We start from the raw sequence: 15,521 nt of genomic DNA on the forward strand, positions 1-15,521 counted from the left end.
TTCTCAATGAACCTCATTTTGTAAGAACAAAGGTTCACAGGAGAAGGTGATGGATACTTTTTCATAAATGCAGAAGCTAAGATTGCAATATTAATCAAATATTTGATATAACTGAATAAGGTCTAATAGTTCAGAACTTTGTGAAAACACTACTCTCTATGGAGAGCAGCAAAGCTCTGGGCATACGTGTACATGCATGTATATAATAAAATCTTGAGCATTTCCTGTAATTGCTGAAAATGGAAAGAACTATTACATCTGTGACATAATTTACAGTTGAGTACAAATCCTCATTTGTAATATCAGATGTCTTGATTATGCCTTTATAAATGCTACATAAATAACGTGTAGTAGAATAGCTGTGCTGGCACATGCAACATACATTTAAACATCTCATAAAAGCTACTTTCTCACTTGGCAGAACTCTCTGGCTCAACCCGTAATATCACAAACATCAACCCACACATCCTTTTGAAATGCTTAACCCTGCTATAGATACATACTTTAAAATAAACAACATAGAAAATAATTATTTTCAAACTTTCTTGATAGCGACCAAATCTCAGTCTAAGAAGCTTCAGTATTGTTCAGGTTCTTTGACAGCACTGGAAACATTCAGTATCAAGTATTTATTGAAACCACCTATCAGCTGGCTGAGGTTTAGAAATGTGCCACACAGAATCATTTTGGCAAAGCAATGGTCATCGCTAATGGGAAATGATCCATACTTTTAAATTAAGGTTAGTAATATTCTAAAAATGATGGGGTTTTTGAAGATAATGTACAAATTATTTTAAATGTGTGGATCTGTGAAAATATAAATCATTTGATATATCACATATCCTTTTCAAGAACTGGAAAACTCATTATTCAGTATATTTTGTCTCTGAGTTAAATAGCTTGATTGTACCATATGTTGGCAAGGGAGTACGAAATAGGAATTTTCATACATTTCTGGTGGGAGTGTGAACTGACAAAACCTCTATGGAGGGCAATTTGAAACATATCTATAAAAGAAAGTACATATCCTCTTTGGCCAAAAAATTCTATTTCTGAGAACTTATTCTATTTGTACATATGTGAAACAACTTTCTATCAGGTTCTTCCTTGCAACAATGTTTATGACAGCATAAGATTTGAAATCTAATACCAGTAGAAGACTGGTTAAGGAAATCTGATATATCTATGGCAACAGAAGAACATGCAGTTGTAAAAAGGAAGAAGCTTTTTAGATTCTGTTCTGGATTATCATAGACATGTTAAGTGAAGAAAGCAAGTAGTAAAACTGTGTGTATAGTTTGTTATAATTTATGGAAAAAAGGAGAAGAGAAATATATCTAAAGATATACATTAATACATAGGGATATATAAGTATAATAATATATTAATGTATTATGTATATACCTACATATTTATGCAGAGATACATATTTGTGTCTATCTGTTATCTTCTTGGATTTGTGTAGCATACCTCTGTTAGAAGCTACTAACACTGCTTGCCTCTACAAAAGGAATTGGGTGACTGGAGAAGACGAATAGGAGGGGGTTTTAAAAATTGTATATCCTTTGAACATCTTGAATTCTGAACATCAATACATTGTTACCTATTCAAAAATAAATATGCCCAACTTTTTGTAAGTCCATTTGAAACCTACCTATGTCAGAACACAAAGGAGTTACTCATTGGAGGAGTAACTGATGTACTAAGAGTGAAGTACCCTAAATGTTTACTTCCCTTAAAACAGAAACAAAAGCTGATATCTACTAAAAGGCTTCCTTCCTGTCCCTCATCTCATCAAGTCCTGCATGAAGGCATGATTTATGACAGTTCACTGCCAGATCTTAGAGAAATATAAATAAAACCAAAATTGGAACACGACTGCTGAACTTGGAGAGTTGGAATGAGGTCAGGTTAGCGCCTCGACCGGATGTCAGGAAATTATAGCTTCATTTCCGCTGCAAGAGTAGAAGTGACTCATGTTCCCCAGCAGAAACTGAGACAAAGCCCATCATAAATATCACATGTCATTTCTGAACCTGCTTGGGAGCTGTGAGAATTAAATGAGCTAACATTTTATAAATAATTTGGAACCCCTTGATAGAAAAGTGTTACATAAGTAGAGTTTTATAATTCTGAGCTTTCTCTATCTTCCTTAAAAAGGAGGAAAAAAAAAGAAAAAAAAAAAAAAAAAAAAGAAAACGAGCCGAAAAGCCAATGGTCCCATTATAAGCAAGAAGCTAAGCATGACAAAAATGATTTTTGTGTGACCATACTGAAAAGAAATAAGTTCCTATTTTTGAGGTTCAATCTGACCTATTACTTTAAGAAAATGCTTTTGGTTCCAAGGGTCATTTTGTTTTTATGAATAATACTTCTATATGGCACAAGAATTATATTCTTGAAATGTTTCCAAATTAAGTACAGGAGGTTACTTTCAGCTTTCAGTAACATACATGTACTCTTTACCTCCTAAGTGGAGATGGATGCAGGGTTTGTCATAAACTGTTTCAATTCTAACAATTTTTTTTTTTTTTTTTTTTTACAAAACTCTTTGAGTGAAACATTTAGAAATGTATTTAACTTCTCATTAAATTACAAACACATTTATTCTTTAAAGAGATCTGTACTTTATTATACTTCTTTCAGGATTATGATTTTCTAAGTGGAATGAAGAATGTTATTAAATGGAAGAAAGGATCTATACTTTAAAATGGCTACTAAGTGAAACTTATAGTCCCTAAAGCATGTCTATAGATTTTTGTTGAAAAAAGTTTAAGATAGATAACTGTGGATTCTTTGAACAGTATTGGAAACCCTCAGATCTATAATCAGTATTTACTAAGTATTCCTTTATGATCACCTGGGGTTGTGGTAGTACATATTTGGTAAGATCATCTGATAAAAGTACCCAGACAAATTAGATTTTTCCCTTCTACCTTCCTTTTGAGAGTAGCCAAAACACTGAATCACTCAGTGCTAGGTTATTTCTAAAACTTCTCTTTGCTAACCTCAGATCAAACTGAAACTCCAGTTCTGCAATAGTTTGGTTTTGCTCTGCTTTTGCCTCCAGTCTCTTTCATATGGTGTTGTTATCATTTTTTGTCCTTCTGATTAAAAAGCTTTTTTTACATCTTTTTAAAAGAAGTTTCGTTTGTATATTAGGCATGAAAGGCAGAATTTGTATGTGGAAAGGGTGTGTGAACAGTAATTTGATTGGAAAGGGTGAAACGATGTTGAGAAAATGTCAATTGTCAATTTCAAAATATGTCAGCTGGTGATGGAGGTTGTGTGGGGTTAAGGTAAATAGAGCTACAACTTATTAACCTTGGGTTATCCTAATCAAATTGGTTTGTTGTTCCTCAAAACACTGGAGTGAATGAGAACACGTGTTTCAGTAAGGCAACCAGAATCTGAGAACAGATTGTGTGAGAGAATAACAAAGATCTTCAAGGACTTGAAAAAATAGAAGTAACACATCTGGTTGTAGCAGTTAGCAAAAGCTTTCTGATGAGCTAGTGTCTGAGACTGGCCCTTCTGCCTGGTAAAGAAGGAAGGGGTGGTTATTCCCAAAGATGTGGCAATAACAGCTCACCCTCGCCTCCTTCAAAGCTTTGCTCAAATGCCACCTTTTCAATGTTGTCTTCCCTGACTATTCATTCCATTTAAAATCACATTCTAGGTCCCTCACCTTTTCCCCTGCTTTACTTTTCTCTACAACTATGACCAACTGATATACTATATTTTTTACCTATTTTTTGTTAATCTCCCTCCACTACAATATGAAGTTTCTTAAGGACAGGGATTGTTCACTGTGTTTCCTGCTGTATCCCTCAGCATCTAGAACAGGCACAGAGTCCCTTAATAAACATCTGTGGAATTTGTTTCTACATATGTACATACAAGGCTCAGAGACTGGGAAACATAGGACATACCTGGAGATTAGAGAAAAATCTGTAGAGAGGTTCTATCAACTTTGCGTTTTTTAATTGTTTTTTATTTTTACTTTTTATTTATTTATTTTTTTGAGATTGAGTTTCACTCTTTTTGCCCAGACTGGAGTGCAATGGTGCGGTCTTGGCTCACTGCAACCTCCACCTCCTGGGTTCAAGCGATTCTCCTGCCTCAGCCTCCCAAATAGCTTGGGATTGCAGGCACCTGCCACTACGCCTATTTTTTTTTGTATTTTTAGTAGAGATGGGGTTTCACCATGTTGGCTGGGCTGCTCTCGAACTCCTGACCTCAGGTGATCCACCCTCCTTAGCCTCCAAAAGTGTTGGGATTACAGCCGTGAGCCACCACGCCCAGGTGCGTTTCTTTGCTCTCTCTTTTTTGCTCCGGATGACCTCATAAACCTCTCTAAGCTCCTTGTCTGAAGGTCCAGTTTCTACTCATGGTCGTGTCCTCACAATGCCATGTGTGATTCATCCAATGCCCAACATAGAGTATTCCATTTAGATCTGTTTGTGGAATGAGTATGCTTGTTAAGTTCTCAGTCTGCGTTAGCTTTTCTAAAATATAAACTACAGTCATCCCTTGGTATCGAAGGAGGATTGGTTCCACGATCTGCATGGATACCAAAATTTGCAGATGCTCAAGTTCCTGATACAAAATGGACTAGTATTTGCATACAACCTACACACATTCTCCTGTATACCTTAAAACATCTCTAGATTCCTTATAATGCCTAATACAATGTAAATGCTATATAGCTGTTATATTTTAAAAATTTGTATTTTTGTATTATGGTATTGCTTTTTTTTTTTTTTGCATGTTTTCCATCCATGGTTGTTTGAATATGTGAATATGGAACCCATGGATGTGGAGACCTACTGATCTGTGATAGTCAGTGGATCCACAAGGTTTATGGCTAGAAGTCACACAAAATGGGTCAGTTTTAGAGATGCTGGTTCTATTAAAGTAACACCAGCTATGGCAACAGATAGACCAGAATGTATATCAGCTCAAACTAAATAGTTTTCCCTCATTTCTGAGGTCAATATTCCTTGCTGGTGGATGATTTTGCACCATGTGGTGATTTGAAGACCAGGCCTTGTTCAGTTTACAGATCCACTATACCCTAAGGCTTTGTCATAGTCATACACAGCCCTAGTGGATAGGAAGGAGGGTTACAAAGCCTTGGACTATAGGGGGCACTCATCACTTCTGCTTCCTCTCCACTGGATATCTCTTATACACAGCGTCATTCCTACCTATAAAAAGCCTATGGGATATGGGCCCAGAAGAATTCAATTTTTGATGACTAGTCACTATGTTCTTTTACTCACTATATATCTGCTTGAGGGGACCACCCAAAGGCTCTTCAGAACCAGTTTTCTCCAGTAAGTCCACGTATGGCTCTTTACGCTCTAAGACAAACAAACTAACAAGCAGATTACCTGCCCCCTGCACCCTCCCTTTTACCATTTATGGTGCTCAGCAGAGACAGGATATCCACAATAACATCTCGCTTTCAGAACAGTCTGTGATCGCAGAGGTGTGCGATCACAGACTCAGGTCATGATGACACCTGTCTCCATGGGCATGGCAAAGACTCCCTGCTTTGGCAGTGGAGAAAGGTTCTTAGTTGGACCCAGCATCTGCTCTCTGGTATCTCTGGAACTAACTGTCCTGTTCTCTGGTTTTCTCTAGGAGGCTCTCCTTTGCGCATTATTCTTCCTGGCCACATCTGAAGTGGATATAGGTGAGTATGCACTCCTTGGAGGCAAGCAGCTTTCGCAGTCAACTTCTGGTTTGTTCAGGTTTGAGGTCCTGATAGTTGTATAATGCTTTATCTTGCAAAATTTTATATTTTGGTCAGGTCTGTGATATTGTGGGCCACGTATCAGAAACTATATGGGCTTCTGGTTTATTTTCTCCTAGGAAGTTTCATTAAGTAACCACACTCTAAGTTCTTTCCTAGATGTAATTCTCAAATCTGTATTATTATTATTATTATTATTTTGCTTCCTGGCTCCCATGGCTTTCCCCCTCTCTTCAACTTAATGGAAGCTACTTTGAGGACATCTGAAAGAGTAGGCTGGGGTGGAAAGGTAGAAAAGTAACTCCCTAGTCTAAGCTACTTTGCAAACCTGAGAAATCTTAATGGATCTTCTTTGCTTGAAACCATCTTGAGTCTTTTTTGTGTGTGTGTTTAGGATCTAGAATCAGCCTGATTTTCCTGTCCTTTCAGACCCCAGATTCCTTTTTATTTCTGCTTGTAAACCTGTCTATTTCTTCCTGAATTCAGCTATGTCTTGTAATACCTTTCTACGAGTGAGAAGGACCAAGACATACTAACATCCCAGGTATTTCCAACTACTTTCCTTAGAGCTGTAGTGTCAACAGACACTTGCCTTATCTTCCAAGTTCAACTGATAGCTTTATCAAATGTTTCGTCACTACGTCACTATGTTACACCAGTAATCTTTCTTTCCGCATTGTGGCATCTGTGTTCCTTTGTCTACTGCCCAATTGCTAAGCTCAGGCTATACACTATTTTCATTTCTGTTAAGATAGCACTCTACTTCAATGTACCATTTTCTCTTCTAGTGTGGTGATGCTCAAAAACAATATAATGACTCACATATAAGAGACGTTTATTTCTTGGTCATATAATAGACAAAGGTGGTTATTTCTTGTGAGTGGGCAGCTTTCCTCTATGGAGTGATTTGAGGATCCAGAAATTTTCCATGTCTGGCTCTTTCATCCTCTTGGGTCCTGTTTTTACTGTTATCCAGGCTGCAGAAGAGGAAGGAAGGAGTGGAGGAAGAACTTTCATTCTTTAAAGTTTCTGCTGAGAAAAAGCCCACATCACTTTTGTGTACATTCTGATACAGATAGGAGGCAGGAGAGTAGGGTCCCTGGCAAGGGCTCTACCCTCAAGCCTGGACCCACAGCCCTAAATGAGAATAGGCATTGCTGTTTTCATGCCAAAATGTTGCTTTGTGGCCCACCATGCCCCCCCTATCCTGTGTCCATATAAAACCCAAACCCCAGGCCCCATGAGCAGAAGAACAGCAGAATGACATGGCAGAGAAGAAAAGAAGAGGAACATCTGAACATTGAGAGGAGTTCGGCTGGGGAATGGTCATAGGGGAGATTGGCCACAGGATGGTCAAACTCCAGGGGAAGATCATCTTCCCACTCCAACCCCTTTCCAGCTCCCTGTCCACCTTGCTGACAGCCACCTCCATCACTCAATTCAATTCCTGCATTCACCATCCTTCAAGTCTGTGTGACCTGATTCTTCCTGGATGCTGGACAAGGACCCAGGTACCAAGACGGCAGGGTGTAAAAAGCTGTCACCCTGACTCTCCACTGAGCTGGTTAACACTTAGCTGTCCATGGATGGTAAAGTTAAAGGAGCACTGTAACACCCCTAGACACTGTCATGGGGCTGGAGCCCAACAGCACTCACCCCAGCTCACCTGCAAGCTCTCCTTCCTGTAAGGGGTTTGAGCACATGGTTGCTGAGTAAATGAGCCATCCCTTTTGGGAGGGGTCCCATGAAGAGGCCAAGGGAATTGTGCCATCTCAATTCCATTGGTCATGATCAGTTGTATGGCCCCACTTAACTAACTGTAGGGAAGGTTGTGAAATACAGCACCTATGTGAAAGAGAAGACAGAATTTTGTTGAGTTACTAATAGTCTGCCATACAAAGACCATTTCGGGAAGCTCTGAAAGCCCAGAGTCCTCCCGTCCCAATGAGTATGCCAGCTTGTACATGTGTCACTCTATGGTATCTGTTCACCCTAGACTCACATTGCACTGTGTCCTTTGATTCTTCCCTTCTGTGCGGCTTGTAGTCTAAATGTTTGCAAGCATCACTTTGTATCTGTCCTTGAGATAACTTTAATTTCTGTGTTTTTGAACCTTCTACTGTTTTATTAAAGTTACCTGGAATCCTGATTACAACACCTTCAAATAACTGCTCACTTAATATTCATTGGTGCCACCTTCCCATTTCATGGACCTCCTGTAGAGAACATTATTCAAGGATTTGATGATGAAAAAGAGGTTAAATATTACCGGTAGGAGAATTAACTTTAATGCTGTTTCTTATATTCCTGACCTGAAACTGAATTAACTTATGGTTGTGTGATATAGACCTTATTTTTACAAGTTATTAAATAATAAATTATGCTAAGCAATATCCCAAGTCCTGTGAAAGTCAACATTGAATATACATCATTTTCCTTGACCAACCTTGTCCAAGTGGTCTCCTGATTCATAAGAGCTCTTATGTTCCTGAAAGAAATTAGGTAACCCTGAGAGATTTTACTATTCCAGAAACAATGTTGTGTTTATTTATAACCTATCAGTTGTTCTCCCTAGTATTTTCAAATACTTATGATAAACAATTAGATCTGTGATATGTAGAGTCAGTCTTAGATTTGTTAAAATAGAAATACAAATCAGTGTATTTCTATTTTAAGTGGCTCATGCCTGTAACCCCAGAACTTTGGGAGACCAAGGCAGGTGGATCATTTGAGGTCAGGAGTTTGAGACCAACCTGGACAATATGGTGAAACCCTGTCTCTACTAAAAATACAAAACTTAGCTGGGCATGGTGGTGTGTGCCCGTAATCCCAGCTACTTGGGAGGCTGTGACAGGAGAATCGCTTGAACTTGGGAGGTGGAGGTTGCAGTGAGCCAACATTGCACCACGGCACTCCAGCCTGGGTGACAGAGTGAGACTCTGTCTCAAAAAAACAAAAGAAACCCCCCTGAAAAACCCAAAAACCATACTTAGGCCAGTCACAGTGGCTCACACGTGTAATCCCAGTGCTTCAGGAGGCTGAGGTAGGAGGACTGCTTGAGCCCAGAAGTTCGAGACCAACCTGGGCAACATGGCAAGACTCTGACTCTACAAAAAACTTTTTAGAAATTTAACTGGGCATGGTGGTATGCCCCTATAGTTCCAGTTACTCAGGAGGATCGCTTGAGCCCAGGAGTCAGAGGCTGCAATGAACTATGATCGCACCACTGCATTCCAGACTCCAGCTTGGGTGACAGACTGAGACCCTTTCTCTTTTTAAGAAAAAAAAGGAGAGAGAAAAAAAATACCATACTCATTGTTACCATTTCCCCCACAGTCTCTCAGCACCTCCTCAATTATCCACATTATTCTATGACTTTTTAATGTTTGCTGTCAATTATCTAAATATACTAAGATGAAACATGCTTAGTTGGCTTAAACACATTATTAATCAAGGCAGAAATAAGAAAGCTAAACAGGTTGCTGGAGGTGACAGGAGAGATGGCTGACTTCCCAGGGCCATGCCATTTTCAGGTAACCTCATGAAAGGAACCATGTTTGTCTATGGCAAAGTTCCAGCTTCCCCATCCAGGCTCCCTTCCTCAGCACATGTACATTTCTAGTGTCTTTTCTCACAGGTGGCCACCAAATAATCTCACCAAAAACATTTTTTTTTTTTTAGCTTGATAAAGATTTCAGGTGAAACGTCTTGCTAAGTCATGTTAGAAAGGAATTCGAATTGGAAAAGTCTTCTGCAGAGTGGAAAAACAGAGTGGTTTAATTTTTTTCATCTATAAAACTGGGATGCCAATCTCTCTTTGAGCTATGAGGATTACATTAAATAATATATATTTGGCATTTAGCAGAGTACTTAGCACACAGTAGTATATAATTGTTATTATAAATACCTTTTCTTGGTAGGTAGAAGGATTTTATGTTATCCCTTAATACCTACCTTGGCCATGGCCTTTTCACTTCTCCCCCTTTTTTTTTTTTTTGAGATGAAGTCTTGCTCTGCTGCCTGGATGGCGCGATGTTGACTCACTGCAACCTCTGCCTCCCAGGTTCAAGTGATTCTCCTGCCTCAGCTTCCCTAGTAGCTGGGATTACAGGCACACACCACCATGCCCGGCTAATTTTTTATATTTTTAGTAGAGACAGGGTTTTGCCATGTTGGCCAGGCTGGTCTCAAACACTTGACCTCAGGGGATCTGCCTGCCTCAGCCTCTCAAAGTGCTGGGATTATAGGTGTGAGGGATTACACCACACCTGACCTCACCTTTTCACTTCTCTATATTCACTTTAGATGGTAGGGTGACAAGGAGAACCTTACTTTATCTTGTTAATCACCATACCTCTGGGCCAGCAAGGTGTTATTCCAGGTACCAATAGACTGCCTCTCAATTCCAGATCTACCCTCTTTTTGTCTTGCCTTGTGAAACTCAAGCTAGACTCCATAAATATTTCTCCTTTGATAGCTGGTCAATGTTAGGCTTCATCAAGAGAGGACTTTGCAAGACACTGGGAAGGAAGGAAATTCTTTTCCTAGTTCTGATATGCTTTTTTTCTTTCCTATGACATGGCAACTGGTGCTGTGTGAAAGGCCCAGTGACACTTACTCTCTGGCAAGTTTTGCTGATACCAAAGCAAGAGGCCAGCCTTAGCCTGCTGGCAGCACAGCAAATGCCTCACTTTATGGTCCATGGATTCCAAGAAGGCCTGAATCTCACCCCTCTGATGAAGGGGAAGATGCTCCATCAAGTTCTTATTCCCTTCCTTGGACAATCTTCCTAATGCCAAACAGCAGTAGTTCTCTGCATTTATATTTCCTGTCTTACGTCTTTTAGTGATTAGTTGCCATTTACTAGCTAATATTACTTTATATTAAACTTTTTCTGTTCAAACTATTGGTGTGGTTTCTGTCTCGTGACTGGACTTTGATTAATCTTGGTTGCACAATACAAATTCATTGACAAAATGAATGAACTGTCTAAGTATGGCTCTGGATATGGTGGCTGAAGTTTTAGGGCAGAGAGGGATATGGAAGAAGGGAAAGAGGAAAGAAAAGTATATCCTGCCATTCCATTGTTTATCCTCCCACGTGTTCTTTCCTTGTCTGAAAGCCCAAAGGTTGCTTCTTCCATATATCCTCAAAAGGCTATGTATCTGTATTATCAAAAGGCTCAGCCTGGCCCCATAACACAGAGGCATCTTCTGCCTGTGCTCCCAATATCATCCCTCTAAGGGAGTAAACAATCCTTGTGATGCAGCTTCTCAAAGATCACAATCCCTGTACTGGGTCAATGTCTTTTCCCTTATGCTCCATGCTCTCCATACCTTTTCCTTTCTTCTTTCTCAATATGATGCTGATTTGAATATGGACCCAGATCATGGTCCATATTCAAAATGTAACTGGAATGTGAAAGAGTAAAAGAAACACTGATGATCAGATAGTCTCAAAGCAAATCCAATTATCAGCAAAACATCTAAGAGATGTATTTGTGGGACCATGGGAATTTTAATCATTCCACATTCATACAACTAGAAAAACAAAATGGTAGAAAACAGGAAACTTCTTTAATCAAGCAAAGTCTTTGTGGTTATGGCTGATGAATATGCAAAAGCTGCTCTGAATTTTTTTAGGGCACAAAGTATTGCCACATATGCATCCCTAATAGCTGTTTTTAGGTTATTAGAAAGGAATGGGTTTGCTAATCAAGTATGCCAGAGGCTTAAAGAGATACAGACATTTTTGATTATACAAAATCACAAATTGACTCCAAGCAGAACACCTGAGCTCTGACTTTCAAATTCAAATGTTTCTGAAAATCAGCACTGCTGTATTCATTGAGTTAGTCAACACCCAAAGGCAAAAATCTTAAAGTTAGGTGAGGCTCTAATGGAAGATTGCAGATCTCAAAGATAGTTCTCTATGAAGTTTATCATCAAGCTATTACAGAAATCCCACTTCCTCCATAAAACTTCCTTAGTAATTGAGGAAATGGATACTTTCCCCTACCTCATACCCTTGCCTATTTCATGATACCCGCTTGCTCCATCATTTTACAATAGTTTTTATTTACACCTACCTTTTTTTTAATCTGTTGAAAATTATGCACATGTTCCTGATGAGAATCCAAGTTAGTGTTTTTTGTATTATAATTAATAGGCAAATAGATGGATGAATGAACTACATATGCTCATTCATTCAAGCAGTATCTGTTGACTGTCTCCTATTGCCAGGCACTAGGGAAACAAAGATGAGTCAGACAACAGTTCTATCCAAAGAAGAATGGTAAGTCATCCTTCTCTCAGGGAGTTCTCAATCTGGTAAGGGAGACACAATATGTGGACAAATTGCTACAGTGTATATAGAGATATATATGTACATGCCAGCTGCAGGTTAGTACAAATGTGGAAATGATTGACTCTTTCTGTGGTTCTCTACTTTACAGATCAGGAAATGGAAGCACCGAGAAATTAGGTAACTTGCTGACACTCATACAACGAGTGATATGGACAGGAGACCAGGAAATACTGGGTAGAAGAGAGCAGTTCCTAGGCAAAGGCCCCACCCTCAAGCCTGTACACCCATGGCCCTAAATGAGATCAGGCATTCCTGTTTTTGTGCCCCAAAAGTTGCCTTTTGGCCTGCGATGCCCCCTATCCTGCACCCATATAAACCCTGAACACCAGGCGTCAGAAACAGACCAGCAGACAGATGGCAGAATGATGCGGCAGAGAGAGAGAGAAGAGGAGGAACATCTGAACTCCAAAAGGAGTTCGGCTGTGGGGTGGTCGGAGAGGAGTCGGGCCTAGTCCCGCTCCCTATCCATCCCACTGAAAGCCACCTCCACCACTCAATAAAACCTTGCATTCATCCTTCAAGCCCGTGTGTGACCCGATTTTTCTGGGATGCTGGGCAAGAGCTCGAGATACAGAAAGCTGTCACACTGGCCCTCTGCCCTTGCAAAAAGACAGAGGGACCATTGAGCTGCAGATGGCAAAGCTGAAAGAGCTTTGTAACTCCTAGACACTACCACGGGCCAGAGCCCAAAGCACTCACCCCAGCCTCTGCACTTGCCTGTCTGCATGCTCCCCATCCCACATGGGGTTTGAGCAGTGGGGCGATTGAACAGGTGAGACACACCTGTCACAACTTCTGCGAGGGGAATCAGGGAACTCTCCCATTTCATCAGTACAGGGAAGAGTCTGGATATGAACCCAAGAAGTATTGTCACCAGGATGGCCCCTACTGACAGTGGGAAAACTGTGTTTTTTTTTTTTTTAAGTCTGTTTATAGGCACAGCTGTTTAAAGAAACCAGATGGTCTGGATGCCACAAGTAGCTCCCTTGAGACCCCCTGCTGAATAACCGAGGCAGTTCAGACCCACAAGAAACTGGTGTAGACCAGAGCAGGTGACCTCCAGCTACCTTTAAGTCTCCAGTTACCTTTAAGATATGTTAATGAACATATCATTATAATACCACAAAACTTTCCCCTAAGAGAAAATTGCCCCCATTTTGTCTACATGCAATGTGTGTAGAAACATGTTTATGTACTACGCCTGTTTGCAACTCCATCCAGTGCATGCCCACATACTTCCCCAGGCTTGCACCCAACTCTAAAACTCTCATTCCTCCAGGAAGATGGTGCCTTTGGATCATAAGCTCACCATTGGCCACTGAATAAAAACCTGGTTGACTTCCCAATTGTATGTTCTTTCTTTGCAGCCAATGTGAAGTAGGCAAAGAACACAATTGACCAGTGACATTATGTCTCCAGGGGTCTTAGTCTTAAGCACCATGCTAACTGCTTTCCATATTTGCCCTGTACAAGACCTCACATGGTGGAATATTTAATAAATAAATTTGAATGGTGTTAGTGAATTCTTTTAGGGTATTGATACTCATTTATATGGCTGTGCCCTAATGCCAGTGATCTGGACAATGGTGCACTTCTCTAAAAAGGGTTGTGGGGTCCAGGTTCCACACTTCTCAGCAACATTAACCTCTAAAATCAAGCAAGGCAGGGGAAATCTCTGCACATTTATACAGCTAGAAAAATGAAATGGTTGAAAATAGGAAACTTTAATTAAAAGAATCTTCACTTAAACTTTTGTCTTTGGAGCTGTAGGTCTAAGAAATGGCACCAAAGTATTGTCTGTACACTTGATAGAAAACCTCTCACTCACCAAGAAGTGCCATCTTTGCCCTTGAAAAAGGAACTTCGTCTATTCCTGTATCTTTGATCACATGTTAATGTCCTTTAAAAGTGGAAATGGTTAGATTCACATTTAACAAAGCACAAATCATTCCCTCCAATATTTGTAATTTTCAGGTGAAATTACAAGGATAAATATAAAAGGTGACCTATTAAAAAAACAGGAAATAAAAAGAAACCAGAGGGGTGGGTAAAAAAAAGTAAAGGTCTCTTTTAAGCCTTTGCTGGGCTGTGTTCCTGAAGCTAGTGGCCTGACTGTGCACATAAGCCTCTTAGTACCAGCTGAAGAGTCACCAGTCCTTTCTCTTCCATCAGTGCCTCCCTATCCACCACATGCAATTCAGAGAATTAATGACATTTCAGATCGTAAGAAAGCCTCCTGGGGATGGGTGGGTGCAGAAAGCACAAAGGGATATTGATGTTAGAGTGTAACAGTCTACAGAATTCAGTGAGGGTCAAATAACTCAAGCAGAATCCAGTGTTTTGGCCTAGTTTCAAAGATAAGTGCTGTTCAGTAGGTGGTCAAAGAAGAGAATAGCATTCCAGACAAGAGGAACAGCTTGAGCAAAGGCACTTAGGTGAGAAACTACAACTGGTTCAGTATGGTTCGGGTGATGGACACTAAGCCAAGGACAGTGACAGAGGCTGAGAAGTGTTAGGCAGGGAGGTGCAATCTTGACAGGCCCTACAGGTCACACCAAAGAGTTTGAAGTCTACACCCTAGGCCAGTGGCTTACTCCCTTGGCTACATCCAGAATCTCCTAGGGAGCTTAAAGAAATTTTAACCACCAAGTCTCACCTGAGCAACTGAGTCAGAATCTCTAGCAGTGGGGTTAGATGTCAGCCTTTTATAAAAAGCTTCCTATGAGTATCCTGGGTTGGGAATTACTGCTGTTGACTATGGTGAACACTTAAAAGGTTTTAAGTAGAGATGTGACTTGGTCAGTTTCTCATTTCAGAAAGATCACTCTCACCACAGTATGGAGAACAAATAAGAACCACGTGTGAAGGCTGCAGAAAAGACACTGGGGAGGCTGGTGCAGTTCAGGTTAAAGATATCAGGACTGGAACTATGGAAGTGGCCTTGAGACTGCAGAGGAGAAGTTAGGTAGCTGTCGTCTTCCATCTGGGATTTGCTGGCAAATTGAATATGTGTGTGTGTGTTGCGGGGGTGGTGGGGAATAGAAGATGTGGGGGATTACAAAAATGACAACAGACTCTCCTGTACATACCTTACCATTCTCTCACTAAGCCTTAGAATCTGTTTTTCCACTTCTTGAATCTGAGCTGTGACTTTCTTTGGCTAGGATAATGTGGCAGAAGTGACATTTACTGAGCACTCTAAGCTTAGGTTCAAGGAGTTTTGTAAGTTTGTTCTCTCACTCTTAGAACCCTGTGACTCCCAAGTAAATAAGCCTATCCTAGACAGCTAGACAACGAGAGACACATGGTCCAGTTGTCTGTCATTCCAGCCTACAGCCTGCCAACCACTAGACATGCAAAGGAGGCAATCACAGGTGATGGCAGGTACATGAAA

General features: G+C 40.3%; 1 protein-coding gene across 1 annotated transcript in view; it reads right to left on the reverse strand.

Annotated features, from left to right (window-relative positions):
• CPA6 (carboxypeptidase A6) overlaps positions 1-15,521 on the reverse strand; it is a 308,847-nt gene that overhangs the window by 170,015 nt on the left and 123,311 nt on the right. The gene's annotated exons all lie outside the window — the stretch shown is intronic.

The sequence above is a fragment of the Chlorocebus sabaeus genome, chromosome 8, assembly GCF_047675955.1.
Source record: "Chlorocebus sabaeus isolate Y175 chromosome 8, mChlSab1.0.hap1, whole genome shotgun sequence".
NCBI classification, from domain to species: domain Eukaryota; kingdom Metazoa; phylum Chordata; class Mammalia; order Primates; family Cercopithecidae; genus Chlorocebus; species Chlorocebus sabaeus.